Raw genomic sequence first — 21902 nt, forward strand, 5'->3', positions numbered from 1 at the left:
TAATCCCAGCCAGAACTTTTTTGGTCTCTGTGACAATTGGATTTTAAAAATGTTGGGTTGTCATAAGAATCAATATTAACACTAAAGCTTCATTACAGACACCTGTGATAACTATTATAGCTGATCATTGTAGCCTAGAACTAAAGTACAGTAACTTACCAACATCCAGAGGTCCGTTTGTAATTAGGGGTCGTATGTAAGTCGAGTGTTCTTAAGTAGGGGACCGCCTGTAGTGGTAAGGTGGGAATTCTTCTAGTCCTAATGATAAGAGGGCTAATAACCGTGGTCTCGATAGGGTTATGTTTCACTCCTAATATTTCTCGGCTAGGTAGGGTTCAGTTTCATATTCTTGATGGTCTAGGTAGGGTTTAGGTTGTAATAGAAATATCCCTTGTGGTCTAGAGGAAACATATCATTAGTGATATGCCTCATTGTCTTAGAACTTAACTGTATGATATATTGTAGGTGGTTCACGTTCATCAACATCCCATGACATGGCAACTCCATTGAGTTTCATCGTATCTATAGAAACTTTGTCCTTCAACATTCTGTATTAAAGGGTTGAAGTAGAAACCAGCTCCTCGTTCCCATAACACGGCCGCTCTGTAGAGTCTCCCGGCCGGGTCCGAAGAGTCGCCCGTCACGTAACTCCAGTGGTCACAGCAGCAGTACCAATGACGTGAAGGCTGAATATCACCCATCCTGTAAGTCCACAAAGAACTGGAAAGTGGTTCACGACAAACCAGGTAAAACCATGGCCGCCCGTCCCAAAGGAAAAAAGCTTGATATCTACAACATATCTGGGGGTGTCTATGGAGGACCACCTCCCACTGGAACTTGTCTCAGTTAATTTCACTGCTTGATTAAATGTATCAATTGTTGAATCTCCAAATCTGGTCACAATAATAATACAAGTCAGTGGAGGAGAAAGAACAATGGAAATGTTATCTTTTCATGTGATCCAGTCCATAGTACATGTAACTCCGGTTATGGGCTTCTGACCCCCGCAGCTAGGCCACAACCATCCGGCCACTTGCCTCCTGGACAGATTTTATGCCCTGTACCCTGTTAGGCCCTGGAGGGCAAGTGGCACTTCCTACCTTGTTCTTTTCAAAGGTCAAGACTTAATATCCTGTTTTCTTCTTGGTTGGGGGCTTCATACCCTGTTCTCTGCATGGGTAGGTCCTTTTACCTTGCTATCCTCATGGGTAACAGCTTCCTTCCATGTTATTTTCATGTGTGGAGTCTTTTACCCTTTTGAGTCTTCTATCCTGTGTGGAAGATTCTTTGTGGCTAAAGCTTCCGGTCCTGTTATCTTCATGGGTGAAGCCTCCGGGCACGGGTGACTTGATGGTTGGAGCCATCTTTAATGTCCCAGAGTTGGGTCATTACAAAATTATGTGTCTGGAGTTTCTGGAGTAGACCCAGTAGGTCTAATCACCTACTCAGAGATCCAGCTTTCTAGTGTATAACCCAGTTTTTACAAGCTTACCCTTAGTTTCCTCTAATTTAGGATGCAAATCTAGATAAGGACAATGCCAACTAGTGGTCCAAGGGGTATGACGTGTGCAATTCTAAAGAGGTTTACCGTGTAGAATATAAATCACCTTGTGCAAATTCAAGCTGTTCCATTGGACAGTCCCCAGACTATTCTAAACTCTTTAAGTATAGTCTCGGTTTCTGGAGCAGATGACACCACAGATTTGTGCTGCTGATGTAGCCAAGCTGATACAGCTCCAAAGAGATTTTCCCTGCCCTGCAGACCATCAGTAGTGCTGATGATCAGTTCCTACCCCTGAGCCAGAAAGGGAAAATTAACTGGAACCAGCCACTGGACAGCGATTACATGGCATCTACTGATGGGAAGTCTGGCTTACCCTGCTGGCCCTGACGGCTGTGATAGAGGCCTACACCAGGACTGTACTAGGGTGACTAGGCCGCAACTAGGGAACCACTTCCTGGTTCACATCTGCCTCCATACACTACTAGGCCCCAATTATTGCACTTCCTTCCCTATTTCTTCATGGATGGACCCCCTTAACCCTTTTCTCACCCAAGGATCTATATTTCTCTATATTTCCTCATGCTCGAGCCCTCTATGTCTGGTCAAAGTGCACCTCAGGGAGGTTGGACTGGGTTACCATAGCCCCTCCTGTGATGATGATGCTGAATGCCCATCCTTCATACAGACCTTACTGATATGAGGTATAAGCAACAGGATATAATAATCTATTTAATTTTTGACTATTTCTAAATGAAATAACCCCTGGTGTAAGTGGGACATCTGCTGGACCTGTGGAGCCCTTTATTATGTATCAGAACCAAAGATCCAATGGTACCAGATATATCTACTCCAGTCAGTAATTATAGGGGGGGGGGGGGGGGGGCAGAAACGTGTCTGCCCCCATTCGTCTCTATAGGTAAATGAGGGTTGTCATGGAGAGCTGAAATCCTGTGTGCCCACCGGGCAGTGATTAATAGCAAAATGTTTACTTTAATGACTAATACATGGAATTTTTTTTTTTTTGCAATTTGTTCTATTTTTGGAGCTATGGAATAATAATTTGGTGCTTTACCTGTTACCTCCTGCAGGTGGCAGCATAACACTAATGTAGAGTTGCTTGTGTATGAAGCATGTGCATGGCCAATCAAGTCAGGTAAGTAGAAGGGATATCGCCTGTGGCGAGGAGCTAAAAATGGGAATCCAGAGGCCAGAGGGCTTCCTCCTGCTTGAGAAACAGCTCTTTTACATTTCGCTTCCAAACTGTGAGAAAAACCTCCAAAACTTAAGTTTTAAAGTTGACGAGCGCTGGAGGAGATCTGGAGCAGCTCACTCATACATCAAGCTGTCTAGGTACATGGCTCCCTTAGCACCTATTGCCCAGAACTGGCCCTGACACCCTGTGTAGTCATACCCTTAGTACTGGTCTATCCGTTTGGGACATCCTAAAGACCCCCAAAGGAACAAAGACCTACCCCTGATGTGGCACAAAAAAATTAATCAAGTCTAAATTCTATAGATTGCCATAGTGGACTGTTATACCGCTTTTCCGCAGCCCCGCACAACTTGTAACGTACTGCCAAATTATTACAGGACATACTAGCACCCCTTCTCTGATCCGTGAGGATGTGAATTCTGAACCCCAGGTAATCAGACACACTGTGGGTAGGGATATTGGCAGTCATACTAAGGGCCTGATTCGCGTTTTCCCGACGTGTTACCCGAATATTTCCGATTTGCGCCAATTTTCCCTGAATTCCCCCGGGATTTTGGCGCACGCAATCGGATTGTGGCGCATCGGCGCTGGCATGCAGGCGACGGAAATTGGGGGGCGTGGCCGAACGAAAACCCGACGGATTTGGAAAAAACGCTGCATTTAAAAAAAAAAAGTGTCGCAGAGCTTGCGCTTAACTTCACTAGGAATAGGCCGGGGTACTTCAGTGCATTCCGGGGAACTTCAGTGCAGCAGCGCCACCTGGTGGACGTCGGAGGAACTGCCTTAGTGAATCCTGGCCGAACCCGAATCCTCTGCAGAGAACGTACCGCTGGATCGCAAATGGACCGGGTAAGTAAATCTGCCCCAATATGTAGTAACCAGAATATCCTATGAGAAAAAATTTGAAAAATCTTGACTGCCTTCAACCACCACTAGGTGGCGTGTACTGCATACATAGTCACGCATTATGATCACTCTTGCTATTCTAGAAGTTTTTTCTAACTTTAACCCTTGACACAAGAGGTGGTTTTGTAGTTAACTAATTGGTCTTACATCGTTTTGTGCTGTTTCATCCACTTTGAGTAATTTTTTTTTCAATCTCCTCTTTAGATCTATAAAGCTGTGAAAAGTAGCTGACCTCGGTGATACTCAGAGCCAGAGGTGTAACCTAAAGCTGTTAGGCCCTAATATAAAATCTGTATCAAACCCTCCCATCTACAATGTAGCATATACAGTATAATACAAATCTCTTCCTACAGAGAATGGGACTTTAGGAACCGCCTAAGGCTAATGGGCCCAGGTGCACCCTCTAAATTATTTAGTATATTTTAGTAAGTTATGTGCATATTGTTCGGTTTCAAAGTAGGCTGTAAAATTAGATGTTTTTACAGAGAAATATCACTGGTATAGCTTAAATGGGCACTAGGTGGCAGCACATCTGAAGACTATAGTGATTCTTCCATGGCAAATAAAGGGTCAATCAAGCCGTAAAAGTACTTATACTTATACTGTATGAATAAATGTATGGGTTCTGGTTTCCGTGCGTTTTTTCTATTCATAATATTTCTGTTTGCTGTCAGTGAATGGGAACCTTCTTGTTTAAAACTAGAAGCTATAATAATTGTGCATCCACAGGGATTCACAACTCAGATGGGAGAACCTCTCCACAGGACAACGATTAGTCGTGTCCTCTACAAATCTGCCCTTTATAAAAGCAAGAGGCAATATGAAAGCCAATGGGGCACCTTTACTTACCCGGTCCTGCTTGATCCCCGATCCAGAACGTACATCTGCTGCGATTCAAGAAGATCGCTCGCCCGATATCCTGCATGTGTCGCTTCCCCGCTTAGGTCCGACAGAGTTCACCATCTTCCTCCCGGTGCATGTAAGTGCTTGGCTTACGACACAAATTTAAATGTTAAATCCCGCGCTCAGTCCGAATCTGTTGGATCGTCCGATGGCCCGTCGCCCGATTTCTGACGCATGAAAGCCGGCGTGATTGCAACACAATCCAATCGCGCGTGACACAATCCCCTTTTAAATCCCGCATTTCCTTGAATCGGAAAACCCGACGGAAATGCGGCCACGGGACCCTTATAAATAAGCCCCAATGAGTCCTGCTTGCAAATACCTATGTATGTGACAAGGCAGACATCTGGAGGAAGGTGCTCTGGTCGGATGAGACCAAAATCTTCTAAATGCCAAAATGCAATGTGTGGAGGAAACTAAGACTGTGGATCACCCTGATCTTATGCCCACCGTGAAGCATGGAGGTGGCATCATACTGGCAGAAGGTCAGGCTTCAGCAGGGACTGGCAACCTGTTCAGAACTGAAGGGAAGATGGATGGAGATAAATACAGGGAGATCCTAGAGGAAAACCCGGTAGAAGCTGCAGAAGAACTGGTGGTACCGGGGAAAGGTGAGTATATGTGTTATATTATTTTCCTGTGTAGGAACAAAAGGAGGGGGAGCTGAATGGGGGTTAAAATAAGAGGCGGAGCTGCTGGGGGGCACAATAAGAGGGGGAGCTGCTGGGGGAGCCAAAATAAGAGGGGGGACTGTTTGGGGGGCAAAATATGAGGGAAGCTACTGGGTGGCATAATAAAAGGGGACCGGCTGGGGAGGCAAAATAAGAGGGGGAGCGGCTGGGGAGGCAAAATAAGAGGAGGAGCGACTGGGAAGGCAAAATAAGAGGGGGAGCGGCTGTGGAGGCAAAATAAGAGGGGGAGCGGCTGGAGAGGCAAAAAAGAGGGGGAGCGGCTGGAGAGGCAAAATAACATGGGGAGCGGCTGGGGGGGGGGTACAATAAGATGGGGAGTCACTGTGGGACAAAATAAAAGAGGGCTTTAATATGACAATGTGACAGCTTGGGGGAGACAATGTGAGGGAAGATGGAGGGCACTAAGGAGGAAACTATGGGATAAGTAAGGGGGCGGAGCAATAGGCATGTTTTAGGGCGAAATAATTCTCCATGGCGCCCTATTTCTCTTCGATGTATGTTGGGAGGTATAGGTTAGGGATGTGTTAGATAAGTGGAGGTTGGTATCATGTTTATATTTTCCAACTACAGTAATGTAGTCACAAAGGACGAGTAAAGTGAAGACGTCTGATATGATAACTACCTGCCGAGAGACAAAACAAGCACCACGTAAGAGCTGCCGCTCCATGCCGTGCCTCTTCTCAGATCCTCTACTTGGATCACAGCATCATTTTTCTATTTCTAATTCCTTCTAGCGCTTTCAGCTCACGCCTACCACATACATTCAGTCATGTATAATATGGCCTCCGGTATAGGGCGGCCTGGTGCACGCTGAGTCACGTTGTGCCTGGTGGCTTACAATGGGGTGTTTGTTTTGTACTATACTTTATGATTGTGCCGGCTGTATTCTATATTCCGGGGAATAACATAATGGCTTGTGTACTCGGAGTGTGTGAGATCAGAGCTGAGGAGCATTAGAAACCTCATAAGCCATTTAATTACAAAATAACCAATCACTGATCCTTATTGGAAACCTCTAGTCCTGGCACAGCGGTGCGCTCTATACACAGCTACAGCAAGCGCCGCCGATCTCTCACACGGTTATGCAATGCAGTCTAATGCATCATTGTCCCAATCACAATGCAAAGGTTTTCACACAAGTTACCCACCTGCCGAGCCGGTTCTTCTAAAGCAAAGTCCCTAGAAGTCCAGGGGACATGACATGTGAAGATGGCAGCACAGTGTGTGATCAGTGCCCAATAAATGGTGTACTCTTGACCTTGGCTTGTACCAATCCTCTGCTTGATCGCCACCTGCCCTGACCTTCCACTGGCTGTGACTATACTTTGCCTAACCCAATGTTGCTTTGACCTCCTGGGGCCAACTGGTACCTATACTGTTAGGATTAGGAGGGCTGACAGAAATTGCAAATATACCTCTGGGTATATCCACAGAACATGCTATAAATGTTTGATAGATGTAGGTCCCACCTTTGGGACCTGCACATTGGGAATTGGAGTTCCTTAACATCTCTATTCCAACCAATGGGAGTTTGCATGCAAGGCTGTGTCTGTAGTGGCATTGAGAGGGGTCCCTAATAAATAATTCTGGGTAACCCCTTCTTGTTCTACTCATGATAGAGTATTGCCCCTGTATGGAAACAATAATCCCCCTATCAGGTTGAGAAAGGTGGAGTTCCAGTGCCACCTACTGGCAATGGTTAGTAATGCGTGCTGTTACGGTATAAAGTTTTAGTAAGTGGGGTTATCCGGGTTTAAAAATCTTTTTATGGCCGGGCTGGGGAGGGATAGTTAAACATAATAAACATGGACTTACCTCCTCCGGCGCCGCCAATGTCCCGCGCCGCGGTCACTTCGATCCGTGCCCCTGTAAACAAACAGGGGCACGGAAGCCGCGCACAGGGAGCTTCCGGTCCGCGTTGTGGACGGCTCCTCCCATCCGTCCCTATCTCTCAGCATTGTAAGCGCTGGGAGATGGTGCGCATGAGAGCATCCAGCCGGCCGGAAGCTCCCTGTGCGCCGGTGTACTGAAACCAGCACGCGGAGAAGACGGGCCGCGGCACAGGACATCGGCAGCACCGGACGAGGTAAGTACATGTTTATTATGTTTAAATAGCCCTCCCCAGCCCGGCCATAAAAAAAATTTTAAACCCGGATAACCCCTTTAAAACAGTGCAGGCTGCACCATGTGTAGTGTACAGGGGGTGCCAGATTCAGGATTTTTGGTACATGTTCTTCATTAATCTGACCCCCCCCCCCCCATGCACTGCTCCGACAGAGAGCACCAACTTTTTTTGGTGCACCTTTAATATAGGGGAATGTGACATGTTTCTGCCGTTTGCTGAGCGCCAGAACGCCCCTTTATGTGCAGAATTTTGTGTAGCATATAGAATAATGCAGCTGAGACACAAAAGGGTCACATGCGACACAAATGTGACACGGACACTTCTTATATACCTGTGCAAGCAGTTTATAGATAAAAGAACGTGCAAAGTCTGACAGAAAACTCACACAAGGTAAATGTGCCCCACTGTGTTTATTCTTAAAGCAAATCGACACTTATATATATGACACACGCTTAGATCGAGGCACTGTGACATCACAATATCCACTGCAACCAATTCAAAGACGCCTAAAGTAGGCTCATGTGTCCCCAAGGAAACAGACTACAAACAAACCCTGTGCAGTCTGATCCTGCAGTTATATTTCCTTCCACTTGCCTCCTCCTTTAGCTAAAAAGTGGAAAACACAAGAGGGGCAACAGGATTGTGGAACATAACTATGCATTATATTAGGATAAGGACTGAGGTGCTGAATATGATGACGCTATAAAAGCACCATAAATAAATATATTATATGTTATAAAGCTATATTATAGGTATTTTATCACAGTCCTGAACATCCCTTTAACACAGCATTAGTGAAACCCTATTGGGATCCCAGAGCTTCAACAGGACAGTCACACAACCAGCACCAGTGACCATATATATAACTCCCTAAAATGTAATGCAAGTTGTCCATATGGGTGGGTTTTCTCTAGAAGTGGTCTAGCTCTTGTGTCTGGTCCAGGTCCAGTGACCATATAATAAAATATATTTAGAAAAGTTTGTTTTATGTACTCAGGGTAACAAAATAACACATTCCCTAATTCACTGTGCAACACCCTCGCCGATGCAATGGCGAGGGAGGGTTTGCGAATACGTCCCACCTGCATGTAATCCCGTTACATTACATGGTCTTGATAGGACACAGGGGTATTGCAGTGGTGAATCCTGCCTGGCAAGGCAGAGGTTAAGTATTTTGTATGATGCAAGATGCTGTTGTCCAATGATATGTGTTACATCCTGTGCTCTGTAAGCTGAGATGTGATTGGAGGAGCAGCCACCACCTGACCAAAGGGAGGTAATAAAACCCCCTGGCCAGGAATGTTCTGGGGGATTCTAGTTGAGAGAGATTCTAGTGTAGGAGAATCCTAGAGTGAGTGAGTAATCTCTGTCTAGCCCATACCAGAGCAGGAAGAGCCTAGCCCCTGCCTCTGAAGAGTGGAGTTAATAGACTAGAGTTAGTGTAGTGAGGAAAGGGGTATCATCTTACCTTTAAAGGTGATACCTGAAGCCCTACAGGACAAGCTGAAGCTTCCTACCAGGACACAGCTGCCTCCCAGCCTGCCCTCTACATCCAGGCTGGTGAACTATCTCCTGAGGCTCCCTCCAACTCACATCTCAGCACTCCATCTACCTGTTAAAGGCACGTTGCTGCGGTTCCTGCCGGTTCAAATAAAGAACTGTAAGTTGTTTTCTTCAACTTCTGTTTCCGTCTGGTCCCTGCTAATACGGCTGCCTTCCTCACCGGCACCCTGTCCACCACACAGAGACTCACACTCGGGACATTAAGGGGTTGCCCCAGGGAGATCCGCTATAGCAGCCTCTCCCTCATCTTTTCTTGCCAACACCACCCTGCTGGAGACCTGCCAGGCTGTAGGACAGCCCTCCGGTTCCCCCGTACCAAGCACCGTGACAATAGCGTGCTTAGGCCGCAACCGCCAGCCACTCCGGTACCGCGGGCCCCGGCTGTATCCAGGCCTCCCCTGAAAGGTTAGGCCCCGGTGGGGGATGTTGCAAGTGGCGTCACGAACAGGATTGATACTTCTGTGCCTTATTACGGCATTAAAGACTTTCCTTTATTAAAAAGACTGTGCTGCCTAACCCTGCTGCCATCCGGGTTTAGGCTCAAGTATTTGTGTGTTTCTACATTGAACTGTGTTGCTGCTGCCGCGTGCTGTCGAGCTCCGCTCCAGCACTCAGGAGGTTAAGCCCCGCAAGAACTGTGTCAGCTCTGCTACATCCGGCGCTGCTGCGCCTGAAGCATTTACCTCAGAGGCGTGTGGCGCAGCAAGTATTTCCAGCCCGCCAAATCCTCACTGGCGGGAACTCCAGAGGCGTCACTAGGCTCCGCCCCCTGCGCGAGTGGCGCGAACTACCGTGGAGGAGGAGCTGGAGCGAGTGCGGCCGGCAACGAGGAGGGTTAATCGGCCATCTTGGATTTCGGCGCAGGCCGCGCCTGAAGCCTGCCAGCAGTGTGCGCCTCATCCGGAGTTCCGGCACACGTGTCCTGCGACTGGAGAACACCGCTGAGCATCACCGAGCCCTGCTGCCTGCCGGACATCGGGAACGGAGACCTTCGTGCACCAGAGCTGTCCTGTCACCGTGGCTGATCCTGAGTGAGTACCGCTGGGGAAGTTAAAGGGGGGTAGAGATTGTTTCCGACGCTAGGTTATTGGCTCACCTCCCAGGGAATAGTGACTGTGTCTTAAAGTGCCCACGTCCCATTCTAGCCATCGCCCATAGCAACGGACATTGTGTAACCCTACAGGCTTCCCTCAGCTAGGCCAGTCATGTCCGCCCAGGACGAAGATACGGGACTGGAGCAAGTCCCATCCCCTGGTCCCTCCTCAGGGTACCGGAGCATGTTAAGTCCTCCAGAGAGTCCCTTCAGCCCTGCTACAGCTAGTGCCCCTGGGACTCCCACCATGATGCCTCTGACTATGCCCTACTATCTGGGGGCCCCCTGGTTACCCTACTACGAGGGAGAATCACATACTCTCCCTGAATTCAGGGACAAGTTGTTGGCCACCTTTGCCTTGCTCCCATTCACAGAGGAACAGAAAGTGGGCATCCTCATCGGGCAGTTGAAAGGACCCGCTCTCCGGGAAGTCAAGTCTTGGCCCCGAGAACAGTGTCAGAATGTGGTCCAAATTCTTGATAGGCTACGTAACACCTTTGACAAGTGTACTGTCTCCGAGTTGAAGCAGAAATTCTTCGGGAAAAGACAGAAGCCCCAAGAGTCCCTCCGAGACTTTGCCCTCTCCCTACAGGAGACATGGAAGGCCATCACCTGCCTTGAGCCCAAAGACGCTGAAACCTCTGACCAAACCTTAAGGGAACAATTTATCAATGGACTTGTTGATAGAAATCAAAGGTGTCAACTAAAGATCATCTCTTCTCAACATGCCCAGGCCTCTTTCCTTGAGTTTAAGGAAATTGCCATTGACATATTAGGAGACCGACCACCTACTGGACCGCAGAAGGGGCCTGAATCCATGGAAATGGAAGAATCTGCTCTCGCTTGCCATCCCACGCAGTCAGCATCACCTACTCCTGCGGCTATGGAAGTTACTGGCATAACAGGACCGGTCCCTAATCTGGCGGACACCCTGCATCAAATCCTCGATCGGTTGACCCAGTTGGAAGTAACTGTCTCCGCTATGAGGAGGAAACCTCCAGAGAACCTGGTACGGTCAGCTACTCCTCGTGAATCTCCGACTAAACAGCGCCCAAAAGAAGCGAAGTCGTTAAGCACCTGGAGTCAGAAGAAACCCCGCCAGCGGTGCAGCTACTGCCATAAATATGGGCATGAAGAGAATGATTGTCGTCAGTTAAACGACAAACCCTTGGAGCTAAGGGACGACCTCCAAGGGAAGAACTTGTAAGTCCCCGAGATGCTAACTGGATGCCCAGGTTCGTGGGGACTCGCCCCATGGTTCATGTAACCATCAACGGAGTTACCCTACCGGCCTTAATTGATACCGGCTCTCAAGTGACCACCCTCCGGAGTGCTGCCTTCGAGAAATGCCGAGGAAAAGCATCCTTAATCCAGCCTCCCAAGGCTTACTTGAACATTATTGCTACGAACGGAAAACCCGTACCCATCCGCGGCTACTGGGAGCCCACGCTAACCATTGGAGACACTGAGTTAACCAGACAGGGCGTAGTGGTGACACGTGTGCCCGAAAACGGTAACTTCTCCCTGGTACTGGGTACCAATGTCCTCCGCAACTGCTACCCTGAAGTGCTGAAGGCTCTCCACGACTCCCTGCCAACAGTGCCCAACGGTTCTCGGAAGGTAATTCAGGAGACTATGCAGGTTCTAGCGGCGCAACAGAAGTTTGCTGGCCCTAATGGTGAAATCTGCAGAGCCCGGATCAAGGATCCCCAACCTGTCCGCCTTCAACCTGGGACTGAGACGCTAGTATGGTGTCGAGCCTGCATGGGCGTTCAAGGTCGAGACTACCAGGCGATAGTAGAACCTCTACCAGCGGATGAAGACCTGCCCGTTCTAGCCGCCAGGAGCCTAGTCACTGTGTCCCGAGGACAAGTACCCATTCGACTACTAAATGTGGGAGACTCCCCAGTGGATCTGAGAAAGTACCAAGCCGTAGCCACTCTCTTCAGCGTGCATCCTGAAGACTTGGTGGAAACCGCTCTGTCTGCCTCCCAACAGTTGGAAGTGAAGCAAAGTGCTGAAGGTGAGCCTGCCGAGCAATCCTGGTGGCTTGAGCTCAATATTGGAGACGACAATTTGACTCCTGCAGACCAAGTACAAGGTGTCCTGGATGTCGTTATGAAGCACCACCAGGCCTTCAGCAAACACCCACTGGATTTTGGGCAGACTACTCTGATCCAACACACCATCCCTACTGGCTCTCATCCTCCTATCAAGGAACGGTACCGGCCCATCCCTCCAGCCCGCTACCAAGAGGTGAAGAAGCTGGTACAAGAGATGAAGACAGCCAACGTTATCCGGGAGAGTCACAGCCCATGGGCTGCCCCGCTGGTCCTTGTGAAGAAGAAGGATGGAACCCTTCGATTCTGTGTTGACTATAGGAAGATCAACAATATCACCCACAAGGACGCCTATCCTCTGCCTCGAATCGAGGAATCCCTCGCAGCCCTAGGGTCAGCTGCCTACTTCTCTACCCTGGACCTGACCAGTGGCTACTGGCAAGTGGCCATGGCGCCGGAAGACAGAGAGAAGACGGCTTTCACCACCCCAATGGGCCTGTTCGAGTTCAACAACATGCCGTTCGGGCTATGCAACGCCCCAGGCACATTTCAACGGCTGATGGAGAGATGTTTGGGTCATCGCAACTTCGAGACCATCCTGCTATATTTGGACGACATCATCATCTATTCCAAGACTTATGAAGACCACCTCCACCATCTGGCTGAAGTCTTCCAAATCCTGACTCAACATGGGTTGAAGGTCAAGCCAGCCAAGTGCCACCTGCTACAACCTAGCGTCCAGTACCTGGGACATGTGGTGAGCGCTCATGGAATTGAGCCAGATCCAGAGAAGATTGCAGCTGTCCACGACTGGCCTACCCCATCAACCGTACGGGACATCAAAAGCTTCCTGGGATTTGCCAGTTATTACAGGCGTTTCATCCCGAAGTTTGCCCAGCTGGCGGCTCCCCTGCAAGAGCTTCTAAGGGGCCTGCCAAAAGAGAGCCAACGTTCCCGAGTATCCATTGAGTGGACGGCCGAACGAGAAGCTGCCTTCCAGATGCTCAAGCAACGGTTGACTGAGCCCCCGGTGTTGGGATATCCAGACTATAGTCTGCCTTTCACCCTATACACTGATGCCAGCAAGCAAGGTCTAGGGGCGGTATTATCCCAGCTCCAAAACGGAACTGAAAGGGTCATAGCCTACGCCAGCCGTTCCCTCCGAGAACCGGAGCAAAACGACCAGAACTACAGTTCCTTCAAGTTGGAGTTTCTGGCGTTAGTCTGGGCTGTGACCGAAAAGTTCAAGGACTACCTAGCTGCATCATCTTTCACTGTCTTCACAGACAATAATCCTTTGGCGCATCTGAACACCGCACGTCTTGGAGCACTGGAACAACGGTGGGCCTCCAGACTTGCCAATTTCAACTTTACCATCAAGTACCGGGCTGGTAAGACCAATGACAACGCCGACGCTCTGTCCCGTCTCCCTGATCAGTGGGAGGGACCCTCCACGGATGCTCAGTGGGAAGATGTGGAGATGCCAGCGTTCTATGCCCGGTTTGTGCGTCAAGATGCCCAGAGAGTTTACTCCCTACCGACAGAGGCAGCGCCAGCTACTCCTCAAGAAGAGTCAGAGCCCCCTGCGGAAAAGGACCTCTGGATGAGTCTTCAGGCTGATAGCCGTGCCATAGGAGAAGTAATGGACTATCTCTCTAGTGGGCGAGTGCCTGAAAGAATCCGGCGCAGAAGAGCTGATGGAGAACTGTCTCAATTGTGGCGCCAGAGAAAGACTCTGAGCATGCACCAGGGTCTGTTAAAGAGAAGAACTCTGGACCCTATCACTTATGACCGGCTGTACCAGATTGTGATTCCCAGGAGGGATGCCAAAATAGTGCTGGAAATGTACCATGACCAGTCCGGACACTTTGGCGCTCAGAAGACTGAAGCCACCCTCCGAAGGCGATTCTTCTGGGTCAACATGAAGTCCGACATTGAAGCCTGGTGTCGAGAATGCCCAGCCTGCGCCATCGCTCGAGGAGAGCGACACAATCAAAGGGCCCCTCTACGTCCCATTGTGAGCCAACGGCCCTTGGAGATCCTGGCATTGGACCACGTGAAGTTGGAGCCCAGCAGATCCGGTCACAGTTATGCTCTTACTATCATCGACCACTATACCAAATTTGTGGTTGCAGTACCTGTCAGAGATCTGTCTGCAAGGACTACCGCAGCGGCCCTGTGGAAGAGCTTCATCCTCCCCTATGGCTGTCCGGACCAGATCCTTACAGACCAAGGAACAGCATTTGAGTCCCAAGTCTTCCAGGAGCTGTGTACTCTATATGGCTGCAAGAAGCTGAGGACCACAGCCTATCATCCCCAAGGCAACGGGCTTTGTGAAAAGATGAATCAGACTAATCAACATGCTGAGGACTCTGACCCCTGCAAAAAGGGCTGACTGGCCAAAACTATTGCCCGAATTAGTGTACCTGTACAACAATACCACTCATTGCTCCACAGGATACACCCCGTATTATCTGATGTTCGGGAGACACGGCCATCTCCCTGCTGATATGACCTGGGACATGGAGTCCCCTGATTCCCAGTCTTTACTCCCTCAGACTGACTGGGTTCACGAACACCAGAGGCGCCTGGCGGATGCCAGAGAAGTTGTGGATCTGCGGTTGGAAGAGGCCCGAGAGAAACAAAAAGGGACTTTGATCGTAATGCCTGTGCTGAGCCTTTTGCCCCAGGAGATCGAGTGTGGCTGCGCAACAACCATCCTACCAGTAAGCTAGATGGGCGTTGGGAGCGTGAGCCATACCTAGTTAGGGACAGTCTCTCCCCTGAAGTCTACGAGATTTCAAGAGGAGACCGTCCACCACTCCGGGTACATAGGAACCGGCTGAAGAGATGTCTTCGTCCTTTTGCCCCTATGTCTACACCCCTCACCTCGACCCCCAACTTACAGACCTCCTTGTGTTCGCCTACCCCCAGTTTCTTGGAACTTGTGACTGTGCCTCAATTCTGTTTTGTTTCCACTCCAGTAAGAGGTACCTCGCAGAGACCATCATCCCCACCGCAGTCTCCAATACTGCTGCCTGTGGAGGATGATCCGGCTCCACTGTCTGCAACCCCTGAAACATCAGAGCCAGCTGAGACTCCGACTCCAGCGCCTGAATCAGAGGACGACGATGAGGAGATTGTTATCTTCTCCCAGCCGGAACTGCGGAGGTCTCAAAGGGAGACAAAAGGTAAAGCTCCTGCATACCTGCAGGAGTATCAGCTGGTGTCACACAGAAGGAGGAGGCAGGTACGTTTTTCTGACACCGAAGTACTTACCACCGAAGAAGATGCAGAGTAACCCCTGAAGGGCTGTAGCCCACTTCAGGTACTGTACATATTGTATATTTCTGTCCTTACCCCAAAGAGCCAGAGACTTTCCTGAGACTCTCATCCCTATTTATCTCAGTCAAAAGATTATACACTGTCATGTGCTATGATAGCACCCTTCCTCTGCCACAGCAGAGAATTTCTTCAAAGGACTCTGTCCCTCTACACAAATAGAGGAGACCCTTTGCTTCTACTGCACTTTTCCCCCACATCAAGGGCTGTACCCAGAAGACGGACTTTGTCATTAGAGACCTTCTGTGAGACTTTTGCCAGATACTACCAGGAAAAGTTGCTATGGCTATTGATTATCATTTTGCACTTAATGCCTTCCTTTTTAGGTACGGACATTATGTTTGCACTTCCATGCCTTTTCTTTGCAGGAAAAGAGACATTTGCTACCGTGCTACTCTGAGTAGCCTATCTACCTCTGTAACGTTTGTAACGTTGTAAGATGTGTACCCATTGGGCTCCTAAGCCAATGTGAATTAACCTGTTGCACACTGTCAGAAGATATGCCAGTAGTCTGCATTAACCCTTTCATAGGCTTTTCAGGTTGTAGTGTGGCTGTGTCGGACCGTCTTTTATTTGAGAAGGCCAAGAACACAAAACACTGACCGCTACCTGATCCCTCAAACCGAGGTTTGCACATGGGGGTAGTCCGTAAACTGCGGGTCCTACGGGGACCGGGGGTGTTACAGAGTTAGCAACTGGATGCCACTCATACATGGGTAAGGATGCCAGTCAGGAGGTACTCATTTCGCATATGCTAACGCAATGCAGATATATACACTATATAATTGCCGCCAGGGAAGAAGCGTTGATAAAACAAATATACAGGCCTTGGTGCAAGGAGTGGATTACAGGACATGACACCACACCTTTCCTACTGTACAGTTCGGTTTAATGGCGTCAGCGACCAACTGTCATACAGCTACATGTTTTGTCTTAGTCCGACATCAACCCAGGTGCCTGTCTCCAGGACCATGGGCGGTTTGTCCCTACACCTCACATAGCCTGCACTTCCTAGAAGTGCCCTTAGCCCCCTCTGTGCCCCAAAACATCTATAGTCGAGCCGAGGGCGGCTCTTTCAATTGCCCCCGGGGTATGCAACACCCTCGCCGATGCAATGGCGAGGGAGGGTTTGCGAATACGTCCCACCTGCATGTAATCCCGTTACATTACATGGTCTTGATAGGACACAGGGGTATTGCAGTGGTGAATCCTGCCTGGCAAGGAAGAGGTTAAGTATTTTGTATGATGCAAGATGCTGTTGTCCAATGATATGTGTTACATCCTGTGCTCTGTAAGCTGAGATGTGATTGGAGGAGCAGCCACCACCTGACCAAAGGGAGGTAATAAAACCCCCTGGCCAGGAATGTTCTGGGGGATTCTAGTTGAGAGAGATTCTAGTGTAGGAGAATTCTAGAGTGAGTGAGTAATCTCTGTCTAGCCCATACCAGAGCAGGAAGAGCCTAGCCCCTGCCTCTGAAGAGTGGAGTTAATAGACTAGAGTTAGTGTAGTGAGGAAAGGGGTATCATCTTACCTTTAAAGGTGATACCTGAAGCCCTACAGGACAAGCTGAAGCTTCCTACCAGGACACAGCTGCCTCCCAGCCTGCCCTCTACATCCAGGCTGGTGAACTATCTCCTGAGGCTCCCTCCAACTCACATCTCAGCACTCCATCTACCTGTTAAAGGCACGTTGCTGCGGTTCCTGCCGGTTCAAATAAAGAACTGTAAGTTGTTTTCTTCAACTTCTGTTTCCGTCTGGTCCCTGCTAATACGGCTGCCTTCCTCACCGGCACCCTGTCCACCACACAGAGACTCACACTCGGGACATTAAGGGGTTGCCCCAGGGAGATCCGCTATAGCAGCCTCTCCCTCATCTTTTCTTGCCAACACCACCCTGCTGGAGACCTGCCAGGCTGTAGGACAGCCCTCCGGTTCCCCCGTACCAAGCACCGTGACAATAGCGTGCTTAGGCCGCAACCGCCAGCCACTCCGGTACCGCGGGCCCCGGCTGTATCCAGGCCTCCCCTGAAAGGTTAGGCCCCGGTGGGGGATGTTGCAACTGTTATTAACAAAAATGCAGCATTTCACAGATATAATTCCAACCTGTCTCTATCAATCCTGGTGTACGCAATTTCAGTTTTCCCTAGACACGACCCTGTAACTTCTCTTAGGGTCGGGCAGCCATCTTGGATGAGATCGTGGAGCTGAGTTTCTGTCTGTCTCTGCTGTGTGATTGTAGCCCCGCCCCCTGCCTGGAGCTCAGAGACTCTCACTGTTCACAGCCTGTCAGCAGATGGAGAGCAGAGAGAGAGGCTGCACACTACAAGGAGATAAGTGATCCAGGGGAAGGGGAAGGCAGGCATATAACTGTGAGATGTAGCAGAGCTGTCAGATTTAGCAGAGCCCAGAGTGTAACAGTGTAACGGTCTATCAGTGTAATCATCTCATGCATCTCTGATCTTTCTCATCTCTCTCTGTGTGTTAGTACAATGTCAGTAGCCAGATGAAAGTGTATATATACCTGTACCCTGATAATCTAACCACATTGCCACCCCACATAACGAGATGGATCATAGTGGGGCAGATTTACTTACCCGGTCCATTCGCGATCCAGCGGTGCGTTCTGTGTGGAGGATTCGGGTCTTCCGGTGATTTACTAAGGTAGTTCCCCCGACGTCCACCAGGTGTCACTGCTGCGCTGAATTGCATCGGAGTTCACTGAAGTTCACCAAGCCGGGCCGAGTGCAGGTAAGCGCGTGTCAAATGACACTTTTTTTTTAAATGCATCGGTTTTTCCGAATCCATTGAGTTTTCGTACGGCCACGCCCCCCGATTTCCGTCGCGTGCATGCCGGCGCCGGTGCACCACAATCCGAACGCGCATGCCAAAACCCCGGGGAAATTCAGGGAAAATCGGCGCAAAACGGAAAAATTTAGTAAATGTGTCTGTTTAGAGAAGCCCCGCTCACACCCTTGGATTTTGCACTGAGCAGCCTAGGGAGTGATAGGAGCTAAAGCAGCAATAAAACTGAGTAACACATTGTAAAGTAAAGGGTTAAAATGATCTTTTTTGTGTTAACATCACTTGGGGATTGAGATTTTTAGGGAATTTTTGGGGATTGAGAATTTTCATTTGTGGGAAAACCCCTTTAAAGGAGCTATGAACATGAATGGAGGCATTGGAGAGCAGGCCATCCACAGGGAAATAGCTGTGTATAGAATTTAGTATACACCAGTCCCCCAGGCGTTACAGATGTTTTTAACCTCCTGAAAATGCTCTAGTGACTGGGGCATTTGTACGCAGCGGTTTAAGGGCCATAACTTTTATTTTTTGCGTGCTACCTTAAAACTTTTTGCTGGTTTTTTTTGGGACACATAGAGCGAGTTAAAACATAATAAAAGTTTCAAGATTTTTTTTCCCCTTTTTTAGTTTTATTTGGGGTTAAAATTGGAAAAAAGGACTTTTTGTCATTTATAGTACATATTTTTTTAATTTTTAAATTAACTCACAATTAATATTATTACTGAATTCTCTATTTTATTTTGGTTGTTTTGATATATAATATGTATAGTGTCTATGAATATTCATATTTTTTCTGTATTTGTGTTTTTACTTCATATATTACTTTCATAAAAGGCCCCTGGGGGAGATTTTCACAGTTTTTCTTTCTTTTACTAGTTTTCCCCTGTAAGTGGGGCATCTATAAGAGCCTCAGTTACAGGGGGAAACGATCACCTGTGACTTGTGATATTAATCAGAGCTGGACTGGGTTTGATTAGACCCAGCATCACTGGTTAACCCCTTTAGACCAGTGACCGACGAGTCTATTGAGCCGGTGGCAGTGCCGGCTCTGCTCCTCTATGCATCGCATTACTTCAGTGTGATGCTATTAGGAGCGGAGAAGGTAGAAACAGTAAAAAACGCTCTGACACCCGGAGACTCGGTCCTGCGCCAGTGGCTAGCGTGGGAGCAGTAGAAAACAATTGCTGCAGAGTCCGGACCTGCGCCCGCTGACATCTAAAGTCAGCGGGCAGTCTGAAACAAGTTAAAGGAACTCTGAGTGGAGACAGTGATTACACTGAACTGAGGACTCACCAGAGACAGTGATTATACTGAAATGAGGACTTAGTGGTGACAGTAAATATACTAGACTGAGGACTGACTGATAGCAGTGACTACTGAAAAATGACTGTCGACAGGGACTATAAAAGAATGAGGACTGACTGATGGCAGTGAGTACACTAGATTGAGGACTGTCTAATGACAGAGATTATACTAGAATTAGGACTGACATGTGGCTGTAAATACATTAGATTGGGGACTGACTGGCAGTGTGTACACTAGACTGAGGACTGACTGGTGGCAGTGTGTACACTAGACTGAGGACTGACTCGTGGCAGTGAGTACACTAGAGTGTGGACTGACTGTGGACAGGGATTATAATACACTGATGGCTGACTAATGGCAGTGAGTACACTAGATTGAGAACTAACTCATGACAGTCATTATACTAGAATGAGGACTGACTGGTGGCAGTGACCTGACTGATTGCTTGATATGATATTTATGGTACATTCAGGAGCTACAATATGTATTTATGATGGAACCTCACAGTGATATAGCTAGAGGGTGTGCATTTAGGGCATGTGCCCCTGTTGTTGTATCAGAGGGGCACCACGTAGCCATTTTGCCATGGCTAGGGTATATAATTAAAGGGATAGGGCAGTAATCTGAACCATTGTCTCGCTCCGAACCACATCAAGCGCATCTGCCCTCCAGGACGAGGCCCTGCTGTTGTTTTTGTGTATGTGTTCAGGAATAGTAGATGCGGCTGTTTGTATATATTTATATAGTGGTGTGTGGGGGAGGGGGTGGTTACATAACAGCAATTACGGCTAATTATTATTTCTAATGAATCATCGTCACATCTAATTGTGCAGAAGATGAAGCAAAGCAAGTGCCGTGGGAGCGACATGACATGTAGCCGTGTTCTGCGAGTGACAAATGCCTCATCTCCGGCATGGGATATGACAGGAGACGACTGAGGTCTTCATTGACAACTGTCGGGGGGCCTCTACTTAACAAGATAAGCGCCATGACTGATGGAGGGCAGGGAGATGTGGTGTGTTTCCCGTACAATTGTGTAGAGCTGCGCAGTTTAGGTTCGGAGATGATACTTCAGTTGTAGCAGAGCTGAGTTTGTCAATTGGCACAACTCTTTACCATACTGCCCAATGTGTAATTGGAGAGAAGATAAGCCGATAACCTGGAAGGCAGAGCCCCACTTTAACTCTGTCTGCCCTGTGACACACGTAGATGCTGGCTGGTGGAGAAAGAATAAGAAAAAGATGTGATTAAAAGGGTATTTCCATCTGATATGTTACACACATACCCAAAATGGGGGCCCCCGAACCCCTATCATGCCCAGTGCGGAAGTTTCAGGATCATTTTCTGTGCCATGTTTTGTGCCTGGTGTTGATACTATTCTTCACTATAGTGAATAGGGTAAAGCTGCAGTACCACAGATGCCCTGTGGACAGGTGTGGTGCTGTTTTTGAAACCAAAAAAACTTCCTGTACAATGTCTAGAGACAAAAGTAATAAAACAGCCATATTTCGATTGCTAAAAATGAGGTCATTCAAGCCCAATCCACCAAAACCTGCTCCACACAAACTGGAAGGGTCCACTTTTGGGTGCAGTTAGCTCAAATCTTTATCCCACCTCTTTTTAGGTGAATAATCTGGATAATGCTAAAAAAAATTAAGCCCTGTTGATACATCATTAAAAGAGCCTCCAAATCAGGGGGTCACAAGTTTCACTTTCTATTATTATTTATTTATATAGCGCACACAGATTACGCAGCGCTGCACAGAGTTTGCAAAATCAGTCCCTGTCCCCAATGGGGCTCACAAACCAGTATGTTTTGGAGTGTGGGAGGAAACTGGAGGAGCTTCAAACATTCAGGATCCAGGTCAAGGCAGAATTAATTTTTGGAATCCCACTGGCCCCCCCAGTAATGTCCCTGATTTCTAAGGTCACAATCTTAGTGGAGATTGTTTATAAAGTTTTTCTTCTCAATATTTCTCTACCTCCCTCCTCATAAACCTCTGGTGTTTGACCAAGCATCTCTGGGGCAGAAAACATCTTTTAAAACAAGGTATCATATATGTTGAAATGCAACATGCCCCATCCTTATTTCCCTCAATTTTACTGACATGGTCAGTCAGTCTGTCTCCCAGAAATTGTGACAGTGATTACAGTCAGACTGAGGACTGACTGGTGACAGTGATTATACTAGACTGAGGACTGACTGGTGACAGTGATTATACTAGACTGAGGACTGACTGGTGACAGTGATTATACTAGACTGAGGACTGGTGACAGTGATATTACTAGACTGAGGACTCACTAGTGACAGTGATTATACTAGACAAGACTGACTGTAAGGGAGAATTCACATGGGCACACGGTGTGGTACAGAACGGTACGGCATTACGGCGC

The sequence above is a fragment of the Engystomops pustulosus genome, chromosome 4 (assembly GCF_040894005.1).
Source record: "Engystomops pustulosus chromosome 4, aEngPut4.maternal, whole genome shotgun sequence".
Classification (NCBI taxonomy): domain Eukaryota; kingdom Metazoa; phylum Chordata; class Amphibia; order Anura; family Leptodactylidae; genus Engystomops; species Engystomops pustulosus.